Source organism: Adiantum capillus-veneris, chromosome 6 (assembly GCF_014529385.1).
Source record: "Adiantum capillus-veneris isolate H3 chromosome 6, ASM1452938v2, whole genome shotgun sequence".
Classification (NCBI taxonomy): Eukaryota; Viridiplantae; Streptophyta; class Polypodiopsida; order Polypodiales; family Pteridaceae; genus Adiantum; species Adiantum capillus-veneris.
In genome coordinates, this window is record NC_140936.1 from 110097485 (window position 1) to 110105326 (window position 7842).

Below are 7842 nucleotides of genomic sequence, written 5' to 3' on the forward strand. Positions count from 1 at the left end.
TTGGGTCTGACACCGTGAGGAAATTGATGTTGTGTTTGATAAGTGTTTTTCTTAGTGCATGAATTTTCCATCTTCATTGGACTAGCTAGTCTTGAAGGAACACAAAGAATTGTATTGTATAATGTCTCTCTTGATGGGAGAAACCATAATACAAAGCCTTTTGGAGGGGGGACCGGCTCCATGAAAATCCGGTCCTCAACTGTCGTCAATAGCTTAATTTCTCTATCTTTTGAAGTATTGTTCATGCTATCTAACTAGGTGTTATGATTTTTGTTGCTCTCTCCACCCAAGCACTCTTGTTATTCTCATTAGGAAGCTATTCTAATTAAATGCTCACTATGTTCATGCTATTTTCCGCTACACACAAGTTACTAGGCCATTAAATGTTACATTGGTATCAGAGCACAAGGTTTCTCTTTTCTTGCTCAAGAAGGAAGGTCCTCAAGCTAGCTATAAATGGTTGGTATTATTAATTGCATGTGAGTAAGTAGAATGGGGATTTTTCAGCCTTGCAGTGCGCCTGCCTTCGTGTAGTTAACGGGGGATCATTGTCGAGAGCTATGGTCTTAATAGTGGACTCCTACGGGGCTTGCCTATGGCTTAACCACTATTGAGCTATTAGAAGCTTGACAGGAGCCGGTACTATTTTGGTGTTGAACGACTATCTCTTCTATTCCTTGCAATTAATGGTATTCGAGCCACGAGTATAGTAGCTTGAGTGCTTTTTCTAAAGGGGTAAAGAGGAGTAGTAACTAGGGCTTGAAGTGCCAAAGTACACCTAAAAGTTGTTAGAATGACTGACAATAGTAAAGAGAGTGAAATTAATGTTGATAACTTTGATTTTTCTAATGAGCAGAGGCTACTAATGATGCCCCAATGCTTGTTAACTATCTTGTTTCTAGGCTTGAACAAGCCATGGGCAATCCATCCCTCCAAAGTGAAGCGCGACGGTAGCTTCGTGCTCATGGGATTCTCCAAGCTCCCCACCATGATGAGAGAACACCTAGGAAGCCTCCTTGTGGGACTTCCAAAAGAGGTCTCTCTCCGATTCGGGAAGAAGAAGAGGATCCATACGAAGGGCTCAAGAATTTACTTCTTGATGATGCATCTCCTTCCCAAAGGAGAACTCAAAAGCCTCCGCTGAAGGAACGAGAAAGAAGTGAGTCTCCCGCCACCTCGACGGATATGGCTCCACGAAGACGGCGGGCTAAACGCTCTCCATCACCTCTAAAACGGAGAAGACCATCGCACACTTCTCCACATCATAATTCAAAGAGGGATGACAAAAATCAAGAAAAGAAAAAGGCAAGAAAGAGGACACCCTCTTCTCCATCTTCTTCATCCTCTTCCTCTTATCAAAGTGATGGTGAATACAACGAAGATCAAGGCAAGAAAAAGGCGAGAAAGACGTCACCCTCTTCTCCATCTTCCTCAAAGTCTTCATCTTCTGAAGAAAGTGATGGTGCCACCTTTGAACCATAAAAAATAAGAGGCCATAGGAAATCCTATGCCGCGTGGAAGAGGTCGTCCAAGCTCAAGAAGTTCAAAGAGGGAGGGAAGAGCATCTCTTTTCTCACCTATGATGGCACCTTTGGTGCTACGGACAAAGTCTTGGACCTTATCCAACAATTTGATGCGGCGTTCCGAGATGAGGGCTTCACGGAGTCCTCTAAGCTACGCCATGTAGCTATGCACTTTCAAAAGTCTGCTAGACAATGGTGGTCTAGACTATAGGCCAACGGTGAGGCTCCACAAACATGGAAAGCTTTAAGAGCTTCTATTATGAAGCAGTTTTTGGCCACCGATGCCAAAGACAAAGTACTCACCGAATGGCGAAGCCTGAAGCTCTCTCCCTATGAATCCATTCAGAAATATGTAGACAAGTTTTGGGACCTACAACTCAAAGCCACTATCTTCAAAAAGTTGGATTTTGGAGAGCAAAAGCAACAATTTTGTGCGGGCTTAACCAAAGAAATGGCGGAGTATATCAACTCCCAAAGGCCATGCACCATATCGGCGGTAATACACCATACTATGGTGGCCTCTCGATTCAATTTCCAAATAGGGGCTAAGATGAATTCTAAGCCCCTGGAAAACAAGGGTTCCAATGAGCCTAAGGGGAAGGAGAATGTCCAAAAGTCTCCCAAGGCCAATTCCAACAAAGCTAAGGAGAAGGGAGTTTTTAAAGGCAAAAACAAACTCTCTCCTGAAGAGCTTGAGCGTTATCGCAAGGATAACTGGTGTTTCAAGTGCGGCGTACAAGGGCATGCGTACTGCGCTTGTCCCCAAAAGGACACCCGCCATGATCGTCCTAGAGCTACCTTGGTCGAAATCCAAGAGGAGGAAACTCACCACAAAGGATCTCCTCTATGCCATACTTGGTGAAAGATAAGAGAACATGATGCTTTTATTCTCTTTGACCCCGGTTCTACTCAGAATTTTATATCTATAGAGTTGGCCACCAGGATAGGCATACAAGCCTATGAGATGGGAGATATCCTACCCGCAGACGGTGCTTTCAAGGGGCAAGTAGCTTCAGTCACTCCCTTAATGGGGAAATTGAGGCTCCATGTCCAAAGCTATGTGGACAAAGAGGACTTCTTTATCTCTCCTCTCAATCATGAGGATGTAATCCTAGGGGCACCATGGTTTGATCGCATGGCTGCCAATGTTAAATTCCCTGAAAGGAGAATCTCCTTTAAGTTCAGGGAAAAAGATATGTATATAGATGCCAAGGAAATGGGTAACACTATACCCATTTTACATACACAAGATTTCAACAAGTCAATAAAGAGCTCTATTTCCATGTACATGATGTTTGTTAAAGCTTCTCAAAATGAACCTAAAGCTTTAGCAAAAGAAAATAAAAGTAACCACAAGGAATTAGAGTTATCCAATTTTCTCAAGGGGTTTCAAGATGTCTTTATTGACCACCTTCCTTGTAAACTACCTCCTAAACGAGGCAATGATGACCATGCAATTGAACTTCTTCCAAGAAGTTCACCGCCTAACAAACCTCCTTATAGAGTTTCTCAAGCTCAACAAGAGGAGATTATGCGGCAAGTGCATGAGTTAGTTGAGAAGGGCATGGTTATGCCTAGTTCATCTCCATTTTGTTCTCCCACTACAACAAAAAAACGTGTTATCGACGCAGATATCGACGCGGCCCGTCGCTATGCGCGTTGCTATTCGCGTTGCTATTCGCGTTGCTGTGAAACCAGTCGCTATTAGCGACGCGCATAGCCACACACATAGCGATGACCATAGCAGAAAAAAAAATTCTTGGGCAGAGGGCAGGTAGCCTGGCCTGTGCCCAGTTAAAAGATGGAGATCCTACATGCTATCCATGTAGGATCTCACATGAGATTTAAGGCCAATGAAAGACAACCGTACCAACTGAAAAGCATAGCCATAACTTAAAAGCATAACCATAACGAACCATAACCATAACTTAAAAGCATAACCATAACTTAAAACCATAACCAGCTATAACCACTTTGATCAAAACCATAATGCAGATAACCATAACCATAAACAAAATTAACAATAACCATAAGCATAACCAGAAAGAGAAACAATAACTGTCTATACAATGACAATGACAATGACAATAATCATAACCATAAGGGAAACAATAACTGTCTGAACACTACCTGTTTGTACGAAAAAGAGACACAGAAGCGTGTCTGTGTCTCACAAAGCATAAAGATGAAATCTGGTCCACTAATGACTAGGCGTCGCAACCTGTACATAGGACAACTCACAAAATTAGTATTGATATTACTTCACATATACTGACTTAATTAAATCAACTCACACATATTAACGTCTCACCTCAAGCGATCAGCGAGACTGTAAGGCCTCCCAGTCTACAAGCTGTCCTGAACTCTGAAATCACCCTTTTCACTTGTCGCTCTTCGTTTTTTAGCAATACCCATGGCGCTCTTGGAAGTTTTGTTTGACCAGCTGCATTGGTGAACGGCCACAGCTCTGGCATCTTTCCAACCGACTGCAAATCATCTCGTGAAGCTCGATTGTCTTTCATTCCCATGATTGTCTTCCAGAGGAGCTCTCCTACATTCTTGAATATATGCATTGGATCCAACAAATGGTTAATTAGTAGATCACCTCAGTACAACAACGTATGGAGAATGGAAAAACGTTTCATTCCTGGAACAGGTTGCCCCTCATGTTGCTCCCATCGGCGACGCCACTCTTGTACATGCATAGGACGACATTCGACGCGACCAAGCTGGCCTTCGCGCAAGTGATGGCCATCTGGAAGATAACGGTGGTGGCCTTGATATATTGTCTTTCAAAGAGAGGTAGAATAGTGCACATCCAAAGACTGCCCGCAAATTGGACATGCATTGTATCCCGAAGTTGTTAGTCTTGCATATATCAAAGCATGAATCAGGCCAAGGCAAAAGGCTTGCGAATAGCGAGAATTTTGTAAATCAATAACCATTACCAGAAGCTTCTCCGTATCCTGTCCAATCTTGCATAGTCCACATAAGAAGTCCATGGATCCTTGCATGCTGTTGTCCTACTGGTTCAACCGCATCTGCTATGTCGATCCCATGCCATAACTCCTCGAGCTCGTCAACTAGTGGAGCTAGATAAACATCCATGTTTTTTGCTTTGAACTTACCAGGTACAATCAAGCTTAAAATCAAATGACCCTTCTTGATAGCAAGCCACGGCGGGAGGTTGTAATTGATAAGGCACACAGGCCAAGTGCTCCATGATGAGCTTCTCAAGCCAAATGGATTGACTCCATCCATTGCCATGCCCAAATGCAAATTGCGTGGTTCACTCTTAAAATGTGGCCAGGTATCTTCAATGTGCCTCCAAGCCTTCGAATCAGCGGGCACCCTAAATGTTGCGTCAGTGGATCTATTCGTAGAATTCCACCGCATCAACTTTGCAATGGAGCCACAACGAAACATGATTTTTATCCTAGGAATAATAGGGAAATGCCGCAACACTTTAGCTGGCACTGTCTCGCCAACTGCATCTTGTTTGTAGCGCATTGCTCCACACTTACGACACGACAGACAATCTGCGAATTCATTGCGAAAAAGAATGCAATCATTTGGACATGCATGAATCTTGTTGTAGTCCAAGCCAACTTAGGTCAGAAGTTGCTTTGCGTTTGGCCTGGAGGGGGGCATTTCATTGCCAGCTGGGAGAAGTTTCTCCCGCAATAACTTGTGTAAGCCACAGCTAATTAAAATTAAAGCTCTACGAGCACATCATCGTTGCAATCGGAAAATCTCTTTTGTAAATTACGTACCTAAACAAAGCAGTGACGCTTGCATCTGACCACCTGTACACTGACTGAAGATTCAAAAATGCAAGACAAGTACGAAGCACAGATATTTTGGTGCCTTCATAGATTGGTTGACGTGCCAACTTTCTCAACATGTCTTCAGGAGATAGGCGCACGGCTTTTGGTGCTGCTTCGTTCGCGTTCTCCTTGCTTGTCTGGAAGAAGGCATCCAACATCTCCTCCATGCCGTCGTCTTCTATCTGTAAGCCCTTTTCTGCTTCCATCCGTGGCTCTATATTGGTCGGACCTTCACGCATAATCTTCTTTCTCTCTCTCTCTCTCTCTCTCTCTCTCTCAGATGTAGGTGCTATGTCACGGAAATCAATGCCCGTTCCGTAGGAGTCGTATCGCAGATTCTGTACGGTTTCTCTAGCAAACTCTCCGTACTTGTGCACATGCTCATTACATATCCTACGCTTGCGCAGGATTTGATACTTGCAAAGTGTGCATGAGCATGCAATATTTTCCTCCATGTTAGTTGATGACGTTGCCATCTACAATGATTATGAATGTTTTATATATATATATATATATATATATACTCCTCACAATGTAAACTACCTCGCATTCTCTAGTCTTGCCCAATCTCCGTACACCTCGGTCCAAAGGTGTACGGAGATCAGGACCACCGGGTCAAAATCTCGTCTTTCTTGGTCAAATCCTATATGGGTAGACACATACGTGCACTCCCAGGTGTACATGGCAATGCATGTAGCAGACAAAACCCCTTTTCCTCTTTTAGTTCCATAGTTTCTTCTCTGTCTACGTACCCTATCTCTCGTTCTTTCTCTCTCGATCTCGCTCTCGCTATCTCTCTTTCTCTATTTTCCTATCTCTCTCTATTTCTCTATTTTCCTATTTCTCTGCCATAACTCCTGGAGCTCCACTTTCCTCTCTCTCTCTCTCTCTCTCTCTCTATATATATATATATATATATATATATATATATAACTCTCTTTCTCTATCTCTCTCTCTACTTATACCTCTCTCTCTCTTTCTCTCTCTCTCTCTCTCTCGCTCTCTACTTCCCTATCTCTCTAATGATCGAACGAGCGACTGATCTAGGGAGATCTAGACGCCCACAACTGCGGAGGACTACACAACATCGACAGAGGCTGCATCAGAGGATCTAGCTAGGTCACTTTGGCTCGACATGCACAACGTCCGGTCAAAGTACTGACCATGGAGGAGATCTACCTATCCCAACTAGCTCGTTTAGCCGTTTAGTCCACACCCAGCAGTTTAGGATTCCATAATATTTTATTTTGTCATCTTCTTACTCTGACTTTGTATCAGATCCATCAGATTGTAACTTTCTTGTCTCATGTCTCATAGGTCTTTGGCCTTTCGAAGACGTTAATATAACATTTCATTTCATTTCTCTCTTTAATTTTTTTCCTTTAGTTTTAATTTCCTAAGCATACATTAATTCTCTCTCTCTGTCTCTGATCACCTACACACACACACACATTTCTCTCTCTCTCTCTCTCTCTCTCTCTCTCTCTCTCTCTCTCTCTCACTCTTTCCTACACACACACACCTCTCTCTCTCTCTTTCCTACACACACACCGCTCTCTCTCTCTCTCTATTTTCTACACACACACCTCTCTCTCTCTCTCTCTCTCTCTCTCTCTCTCTCTTTCCTACACACACACACACACACACCGCTCTCTCTCTCTCTCTCTCTCTCTCTCTCTCTCTCTCTTTCCTACACACACACACACCGTTCTCTCTCTCTCTCTCTCTCTCTCTCTCTCTCTCCTACCCACACACACACACACACGATGTAGAGGTAGAGAGAGAGAGAGGGAGCAAGAGAGAGGGGTTGGGGAGGGTGGAGATGGACATAATACCTGCGCAGCAGGTTTCGGCCAAGACTCAAGCAGGCGAAAATCGCCCCTGCGCGCAGGTTTCACTTTTTTCCCCCAATTTTTTTTGGCGTCGATATACATGTCGTTATACGCGTGGCAAATAAAGCCTTTCCACACGTATATCGACGCACATTGTGACGCGTATAGCGACGCCCGCTAATGTCATCGATATACGCGTGGAAAGGCATGGCCGTCGATATAGGCGCGTCGATATCTTCATTTAGTGTTGTAGTGTCCTGTACTACTAGTGCAAAAGAAAGACGTCACATATCGTATGTGTGTAAACTAAAGAGCACTAAATAGGATCACTATAAAAAATAGGTTTCCTGTTCCACGGTGTCGTGCTGTGACACATACATAGTGGGAACGCATGCTACAAGATCTATCTTGTAACTTTTTAGATACATAATTATATCCTATAATGTACATATGCATATCTAAGTATAATAATAAGCTTTCTATCTCATCCTGTTATTTATCTCAAGGGTAAACATATTCTTACTTTATTGTCAAAAAGTACTATAGGAAAAGTATCAATAGCTCCGTCTCTTTCACTTGGGGCAAAAAGCATTGATTCTTTCTTTCTACTATCTCATTATTATCTCACACCCTAGCTAGATTCTATATCTAGGGTAACTT